A 9,036-nucleotide genomic window follows, 5' to 3' on the forward strand; every position below is an offset into this window, starting at 1 on the left:
TGGTTGGGATAGTCAGGGGGTCAACAAACCTAGTTCCTAAGTCTGGAGCAGAATCTCACGGGATGGTCAGTGGGCCATGAAGCCTAGTTCCTAAGCCTGTAAGAGGAACCTCATATGGGATGGTCAGAGGGCCGACGGACCTAGCTTCTAAGTTCATAAGCGACGATCTATGTGCACATAGGGAACACAGGAGATTAAGTGATTATGATAAGTATTAGTTTTAACTATTTAACGTCTGTGTAGGTAGGGTTGAGAATAGACTCATTCGAGACTGAGGTTTGGATGTTAACCTCGTAATGTAATATGATTTTATTGCTATAAATTGAAAGAGACTTGTTATGTTGTTACTACTCACTGAGCTTCTTGAAGTTCCCCTCCAAACCCCCGATCTTCTGCCTACCCTTGCCTCCGGTGGTCTTTTCAGAATAAAAAAGAGTACTGAATGAAAGCCCCCCATACATTATTTTCTTTCATGTTTTTCTTTTCAGGTAGCGAAAGATGAGGAGTTCCAAGGTGCTGCTAAGGTCAAGGTCTGCCATGCCACAACCACACTTTCATATTTAAGTTGTTATTGTAAACATTTGTAGTTATGTCTGGAAGTTGTATAAACGTTATACTGTTTGTAATAAAGTTTGCCAAACAGTTGCGGCTTATTTACTTGGCTTTAAGTTTAGTAAGAGGTAAAAAGGTTCAGGTGGATAGTAGGTATCACAAAAGGGTGGTATATGTCGTCCTCACACCTCCATTCGGGTTTTGGAGGTGAGCTCGAGAGGGGGTGTGACTAAAAACAACCTACGTATATTCATTAATTTGTCTTGTTTAAGAAATTTTGAGCGTGTATTAAAAAAAAGGAACGAAGAAGAAGAAGAATAAGAAATTTTGTGGATGGTTTTTGGATTTATCTTTGAATGATTCTATCTGATTGCAGGAGATAACAAATAATAAAATAATTTTGAATTCTATTGGACTATGAAATTTTATTTAGTTTCTATGTAGGTTCATAGATTACTGGTTAATATTCTAGTTGTGAGTAAAATGTTTCATATCAATTTTGTAATTCTGATGTTGCTGAATGCTGACAATCTCACTGCATCAATAAAAAGATAGATTAACAATCAGGAATGTAAAGAAACAACATACATACAATAAATATTCATTAATTTGTCTTGCTTAAGAAAATTTATGAGTGTATTCAAAGGAAAAAAACAGAAATTTTGTGGATGGTTTTTTAATTTATCTATCTGATTGCAGGAGATGATAAATAATCAAGATTATTTTGAATTTACTTTTATTTTATTGTCATTCTCTCCCTTTCATTCTTTGAATTGTAAATTAGCTTAAAGTACTAATTTGGTTAAAGTAATCTCTTACTTTTTACAAAGAATTGTATAATATGGATAGAAGTTGGATGCAAATTGGAAATTGAGTATTGCAAGAATATAGAACGAAGTTAGAAGTTTTTTGGATTTTGCATTTATGCATGCAATATCTAGTCAAATATCTTGTCCATATAAAAGATGTAATAATGTAGTACTTAAGACTCGAGATGATGTTAAAGTAGATTTATTAATGTTTGGAATAGTTCCAAGTTACACTAGATGGACAATGCATGGTGAAAAAGTTTTACTTATGAAGTAGGAGAAAATGATAATGACACTGATAATGAAGATGTTTTTGAAATACTTGAGGATCATTTTGGTACTTTTAACATAGATAATTGGATTGGTAAAGGAGAATCAAATAAGCATGGTTATGATGAAGAACCTAATGAGAATGCTTCTAAGTTTTATAGATTGTTGAACAATGTAGAAAAAGAGCTTTATCCTAAGTGTCAAAAATATTCTAAGTTGTCTTTCATTGTGAAGTTGTTTCATCTAAAGTCTTTTGAAAGTTGGAGTAATAAATCATTTACTTTACTGCTTGAGGTATTAAAAGATGCATTTCTAGTACATAACTAATATTAATAATTCAAGGATTTAAGATAAGACCCTTCAATTCATACAAGAGCAGAAACATTCTGATATAATTATTTTAAATTAGTTCTAGGTGGTATTTGGTAGCACAGCAAACAAAACTAAGAAATGTAGAGGTCCAGTGAATGTTAATATATGGAAGTATTAAAACTTATTTGAAAAACTGAAAGTTACTAAACGATGATATTATAGTTATGTGTTGATCATATTAGTCATCTGCTCAAACTCTGAGGTCTTCAACTGTTCTTTCACTTTGATGATAGAAATTTCGTGTGGTTTATTAGCTTCATATTAAACTTTTTTTTTCTCAATTTCTCGCATAAGAAATTACCAATCAAGATTTTCTTATGAAAATGCCGCCCCACTTCCTCTAGAACCAGACGGCACTTTGACCGACCCATTTCATTAATATCAAACTTAGACTTAGTTTTGGGGAGGTCTTACTTGGGTCGATCAATCAGGTTGAAAGGTTTATCTTAGCGTTTGATTGGAGATCATCAGAGTGAAAGTCTTGTTTTTGGCTTTTTGTTATATTTTGTTTGTTTGTTTTTTCTTTTTAGTTTTTGTCCCTCTCTTTAGATCTTGGTATCATTTTGATATCGAGAACCTACAAGAGAAATCGAAGTTTTGAATGTTGAATTGTTTATGATGCGAGGATTTATTTTTGCTGCATCTGTTCTTTATTACTGCTTTTGAATCTTTCATGAGGTTTGCATCTTTTGATTACTATTACTATAATAATGTGATTATGCAGTTGTTGGTTTAGATGGTATGCAGCTACAATATATGGAATGTGATTGCTCAGGCTGGAGATATAGGAATAATCAGTAGAAGGGTCCAAATCAACAACATCTTGAGGAGTTTTCCTTCCAATCTTGGATTTGTTCACACCTGGAAGCGTGAATATAGAACAAGTCTCATGATGATGGTAGATACGGGTGCATCAGAAAATTGTGGACCGGTTGTTGATAAGCATCCAGAGAAAGATGAAGATGGTGGTTATACCAACGGAGGATGGAAAAGGTTTTAATGGATTCGTCTAAATAAAGCATGCTTCTATTTATTTGAAGCTATGTTGCTGAATTGTTATTATGTTCTTATGAAGATGACAAGAAGACAATGCTTTGATCTTGTTATTGCACCTAGTCTATTAAACTTTGGATTCCAATGAGATCTGCAGTAAACTTATTATCTTTGGTTTGATAGGCAGTGAAGATGGGAAACTTAGTTGGGGGTATTCAAGTTTCAGAGGAAAGAGGGCAACCATGGAAGATTTCTTTGATATTAAAATGTCGAAGGTCGTTGGTCAAACCGTCTGCCTTTTTGGCATCTTTAATGGTTAGATTCTCCCACCATTCTTGCAGTGGCATGATGTAACACCGTTATTAGTAAATTTTAATCTATCCAATTTATAGATGATGTATTGTTACGAATTAAATTTAGGTGTTAAGTTTCACTTAGGTCCCATTTGATAACCATTTTTATTTTTCTTTCTATTTTTGAAAATTATGATTGTTTCCCTACCAATTTTTGGTGTGTTTTTCGACCTCCTTTAAAAACATTTGAATTCCTAGCCAAATCTTAAAGACAAAATTAAGATTTTAGGAAGTACATTTTTAATTTTCAAGTTTTGGTTTGGTTTAAGAAAATGTTTTCAAAAAGTAAGTAGTAAAGCTTGCAAAATGTATGAAATAGCTATCAAAAGGCCCGGGTTGAAGATAAAAAAACTTTGAGATTCCTCACTTTGCCAAACGATCCTAGGTTTCAACTTTATTTACCTATGCAATTCATTTTACTTAATTTTGATGCTTGAATTCAATCATCATTAGAGATTAGTATTTTTTAATCCATAGCTGATGCTAATTGCTAATCTTTCAAATTATATAAGCCACCATGGATATCTTACCGATATTACAAATAGCAAAAATACTTACCTCTTGACATGTGGTTGCAGGTCACGACGGATCCCGAGCTGTAGAGTTTTTGAAGGACCATCTCTTTGAGAATCTGATGAAGCACCCAAAATTCTTGATGGATACCTAATTAGCTATCAGTGTGTTTCATTTCCCTTATGCCTTTTTCATTTATTTATGAAAATTAAACCATTAGGTTTATATGATGATTGTATTATAGCTTCCCACAAGTTTAACAGTACATGATCTTTAAGTTTCACTTTCTTTGTTCACGTAACTGTTTTTTATTTGAAAGCAATTTGATGTTTGTGTCATAATAATTTTGTACTCACATCAAAAGTCTTTTTTATCAATTCCCAGGTGAAGTGTATCAACAAATAGATGCTGATTTTTTAAATTCAGAAAAGGATACTTTAAGGGACAATGGCTCTACTGCTTCAACAACTTTGCTAGTTGGTAATCATCTCTATGTTGCCAATGTTGGAGATTCACATACTATTATATCAAAGGCGGGTGAAGGTATATTTGTTTATTTGTGTTTTTCGTGCAAAAAAAAAAGCACGATGTGACAATTTTATCAAATTAAATTTTTTTAAATACATTGTATTATCTATTGGTTGCTTGAGCACTATTACCGTTTACAGCAAATTAAACTTCCAGAGATTAGTTTCTACCATCCTTTAGATAGAATTTATTGCCTTTAGCTCTTGTGTTTGAAGTTTATCAGTTGTAATTCTTGATCATTTTCTAGTTCATACTATATCATTGCAGAATTCATATTGTAAGCACATTGTATTATCTGTTGTTGTTGTTTAAGAGGTAAACAAGCACTTGCAGAAAAGATGATCAGGCGCAATTCTCAAGTAGCTACCAAATCTCATATGTTTGAAGTTGGACAATAATCCACTTAAACAAGTAAAAAGTAATTCATAGATGTACCTTGTTCTTGTTTCTTTTTATTGTTATTATTTTAATTTTAAATTCGAGAGATGTTCTAGAATAAGGGTTATACATTGTGACATTTTAAAAGAAGTTTTGTTGATAATTAGGCTTCATTCTTAAACTCTGAAATATGCTATTTTCTCAGAGGGTTTAGTTACATTGTTGTATTTGTAAGGTTGTGCATTCGTTTTTCAATGAGACTGGCGGTGTAGCTTTAAAAGTTTTGCATTATTTTTAAATTGTGTTAAATTTTAGTTCAGTTTTTCATTGGGAAATTTTGTTATTTTGGATTTCAATACACCACATTCTTTGGGTAAAATCAATCAATGCAAAGACTATATGTACTAAACTATTTCAGAGTAAATCAATTATGAGACAACCATTGATGATGTTGCTCGTGAATGCAAAGACTAAATATACTAAACTATTTTAGAGTAAGGTTCTTTTGGAAATTAGTTGAATTAGAATTTTTGAGCTAACTCATTTGAGCAATAATGAAATGATTTTGATTGAAGTTTTTCATTTTGTTAGGTTCAAATTTGACGTGTAAGGCTAAATTTTGATTCTTGGGGATTTGGAAGGAAGATAAGAAGATTGCATTGGACATGTTTTAAGAAGGTTGACAAGTGGAGAAGGTGCACCCAACTCAAAAAGGACTTCATAACTACATTAGTAACAAGTACAATGTAATATTTATATGATGCTTATCTTAAAAGTCTATTTGTTCTCAAGCTTTGGATTAGATTCAGTGTTGGAATGCTATGACTATCCTGCAGTTATAGTAGTCATAACTTAATTGTTTATGACTTCCATTGAGTGGTTTATGGTAGTGGAACTTCTTAGGCATCCTTTGGTAGTTTATATTTATGCATTATTTGTCTAAATGAATCCAGTTGCACTATGGTAGTTTGTGGGTTATTCATGCATTGTGGGTTAGGATAATTCTTCATTATCATTGTCGAATCTTTTGTCATCTCTTGTCTAACCATTTATTGTACTTCTTCGTCAATTTGAATCTAATTCTTCATTGGAATCTTGTTTGGATAATCTAGGATTAAACTACCTTCATGTCAAAGATTGACCCTCAATAGCATCATTCATGTCAAAGATAGACTACCTTCGACATTAATCTTTCTTTTGGGAATAGTGTATTGACATAGTTTGTTTTTCCTTAGATCTCCGAAACAATGGAGCTCATTGAGCGGATCACATGGGATCAAACACAATAACATATTCTCAGGTACCCTAAAACTTTCATTACAATAAACTTGGGGTTTGAAGGACTTTAGTACCTCTCTTTTATTCCCTTCTTAATAAGGCCAAAAAGTCATCATCACATGCCTCAATAGTACTGAACTACAATTTTTGTTTAGGATGTCAAAGCTGTTTTTGAATCTGGAGGTATAAGATCGAATGGCCATTTGACAACTTTTGAGATTTGAAGTCAAGTGAGTAATCAGATGTGAGTTTTTGTAAATCATTCTTATTTATGTTGTTTGTTCCGTTGAGAAAAGATTGTTGTTTGAATATTGTTGGAAGTGCATTTCTTTGAATAGGTGTTAAAGTATTTTTTTTTGTATTGTTGTGGTAGTACTGTCATGTTGCTGAAATTTTTCTAAAACATAAGAGTGATAAAGTTAGTTGTAGGTTAAAATATGGTAATGTTCCTTAGTTTAGCATTGAAATTTGGGATCATTACAATGACTAGTGCAACTATGGTAGTTGTTTATGGGTTGAGTTCATTTCTTTCGTTATTTATAAATTGTTTATATTAACGCAACTTATATTTGTTTGTTTATACACTCTCATATGACATTGCTCACACGAGTACAAGGAGGTTCTGGATAGAGGGCATAACGGATTCATCTATAGAATAGAGAAAAGAATAGCAAGTTTTGCATTCATTCTTTTTGGTAAGTTTGTATAAATATAGTTTCCATACTTCATGTAATTTCTTTTAGTATGATTCATTTATTTTTAAATTATTCTTGATTTTATATACTTAAGTAAGCATGTCTTCTTTGCAAATTTTTTGGGATAGTAATCACACTCCAAAGTAGACAACCAGCTCTCTCAATCTTTAGTTAATTTTTTATATTTATTGAAAGTTAAGTTGTATATACAAAAGCGATTAAGATTTTATTTTGGAAATTTCTTGATACGTAAGTAGCCAACTATTGCTTTGTAAGTATAAATTTTGTTATTTTCTTTGGAAGCTAACTATTATTCGTACTTTGTGAGCAAGACTTAGATTTAAATTTTTGTGTTTGTTGAAATTTTAATATATAAAAATAATTCTTGTTTGTGGATAAATTATTATAATGTCGTTTTTAACTTTTTAACCGACATTAAAAATGGATCTGACAACGAAATTTAAAAAAACGGACAATAATTGAAAAAAATGGACATGGATTCTAGGTTTTAATGTCGGTTGTCTTTAATATCAGTTTTAAACCGGCATTGAAGAGGGTGTACAATGTCGGTTTAAAACCAACATTAAAAACCTTTTATAACACTATCTTTAATGTCGGTTTTAAACCGACATTAAAGTCTAGAATTCTTGTAGTGAATAGAGAACACTACAAATTGGATCAAATGATGATCTATTTCTTGCCCAATTATATTATGTAACACAATTACACGCATTAACAGTCAAGAGTTGTGTTAAAGTTAATATATTATATTAAGCCATCAATGTTTATTTTGTTGTAATTGAATGTAAATTGTTGTATTAATTTGAATGATAGAGTATATTTCGATGATTAATGATATGAGAAACCTTGATGTTGCTAGATAATGTATAGATTTTTATGAAGTGACATGTGTTTGTTGTAAACACTTGAATTTATATGTGTTAGTTTTGAATTATAATATGTGAATTTGTATTTGTAGTCGAAACTTAAATCATATGCTTCTCAAGTGATTGATGGTACACTTGACATGAACGAGGATGAGATTTTCGTCGAGTACTTAGACCGGAGAAACACGGGCGTGTTCATGGTTATGTGGTAGGTGTTACTCCTTCTGAGTTGTTTAGATCGTCTACTATACGCGATCTTGAGCATCACCTAAATAAATCCGAACAATGGCTTCAAGAATCTGAATGACAAAGAAAAGAATCTAAACAACAAAAAAGAAAATTAGAAAACCGTTTTGAGGATAGATTTTAAAAAATGATGGCAGAGATGCATAAAAAATTTGTTTCTAGTTGATCGATTGTAGTTTGATATTATAGAATTTCAATAGTCTTTTAATGTACTTTTATGACATATAAGTTCACTTCTATCCATGTCATTGTCTATTTTTTCTATTCTATTCTTATACTTAGTAATTCAAGGTACTACAGATAGATGAATTAGTAAAAACAACCTTTTGAGATTTGTTAATAAATGACTAAAAAGTTTTGTAAGAGAATTTTCGAAGGATATACAATTGTTGATAATTAAGTTTTTATGAAGGTTTTAAATTTTTTGAAAATAACATGATAAGCTTTTAAAAATAATGAAAACCTTCGGAAAAAAAATCACTTGATAATAGATAATTATCAATAAATAATTTGACAATTATTGAAGGTATATGACCTTTGAAAAATAATAATTTTTGAAAGTTAATCAACCTTTGAAAAAGAATACTTTTCGAAGGTTAGTAAATCTTTGAAAATGTTTTTTCGACGGGATCTATTTCAAAGGTTGAGATACCCTTTGAAAAAGATGTATCGAAGGTCTATTAAATGTTTTTAGGTCAATTTTCTTGTAGTGAATGTTGTAGGGCCAAATGGGTTGTCCCATAAGATTAATTGAGATGTGCGTAAGCTGGCTTAGACACCTACGAATATAAAAAAAAAAAAAAAAAAAAAGATGGTTTATTTAAATAACAAATTTTCTTGACTCACAAAGGAGCCCCACTAATTTCTCTTCTTTCTTTTCAATTTTAGATTCTACACTTGGCTCACGAGATTTCATTATTGTAGTTTCAGAATATGAAGCATGTATTATAACAAATGAAAATAAAAATTAATGATATTTACGAGTAAAGATTTATATCATCGATAAAAAAAGGTTAGAAATTTAAATTTCATTTTTTATATGGTTGAACTCAAATTTAAAAAAGAACAAAACAAAACAAAATATGTTTTGACATATTTTTGGTTAATTAATTTTGATTGGCAATGGTTTACAATAGGTTTGTTTTCTGTTCGTGATGTGAGT

At 30.9% G+C, this 9,036-nt stretch overlaps 2 long non-coding RNA genes across 2 annotated transcripts; both read left to right on the forward strand.

The window, feature by feature from the left end:
* The first annotated feature begins 3,089 nt into the window (after positions 1-3,089).
* Positions 3,090-5,496, forward strand: LOC120083098 (uncharacterized). Its single transcript, XR_016531557.1, has 4 exons — positions 3,090-3,311; positions 3,928-4,026; positions 4,247-4,808; positions 5,360-5,496. It is a non-coding gene; the product is annotated as an uncharacterized LOC120083098 (long non-coding RNA).
* Positions 5,497-6,005: 509 nt separating this feature from the next.
* LOC150034289 (uncharacterized) lies at positions 6,006-8,138 on the forward strand. Its single transcript, XR_016531617.1, has 3 exons — positions 6,006-6,068; positions 6,202-6,741; positions 7,721-8,138. It is a non-coding gene; the product is annotated as an uncharacterized LOC150034289 (long non-coding RNA).
* The last annotated feature ends 898 nt before the right edge of the window (positions 8,139-9,036 follow it).

Source organism: Benincasa hispida, chromosome 8 (assembly GCF_027475165.1).
Source record: "Benincasa hispida cultivar pf3 chromosome 8, pf3_genome.v1.1, whole genome shotgun sequence".
Taxonomy (NCBI): Eukaryota; Viridiplantae; Streptophyta; class Magnoliopsida; order Cucurbitales; family Cucurbitaceae; genus Benincasa; species Benincasa hispida.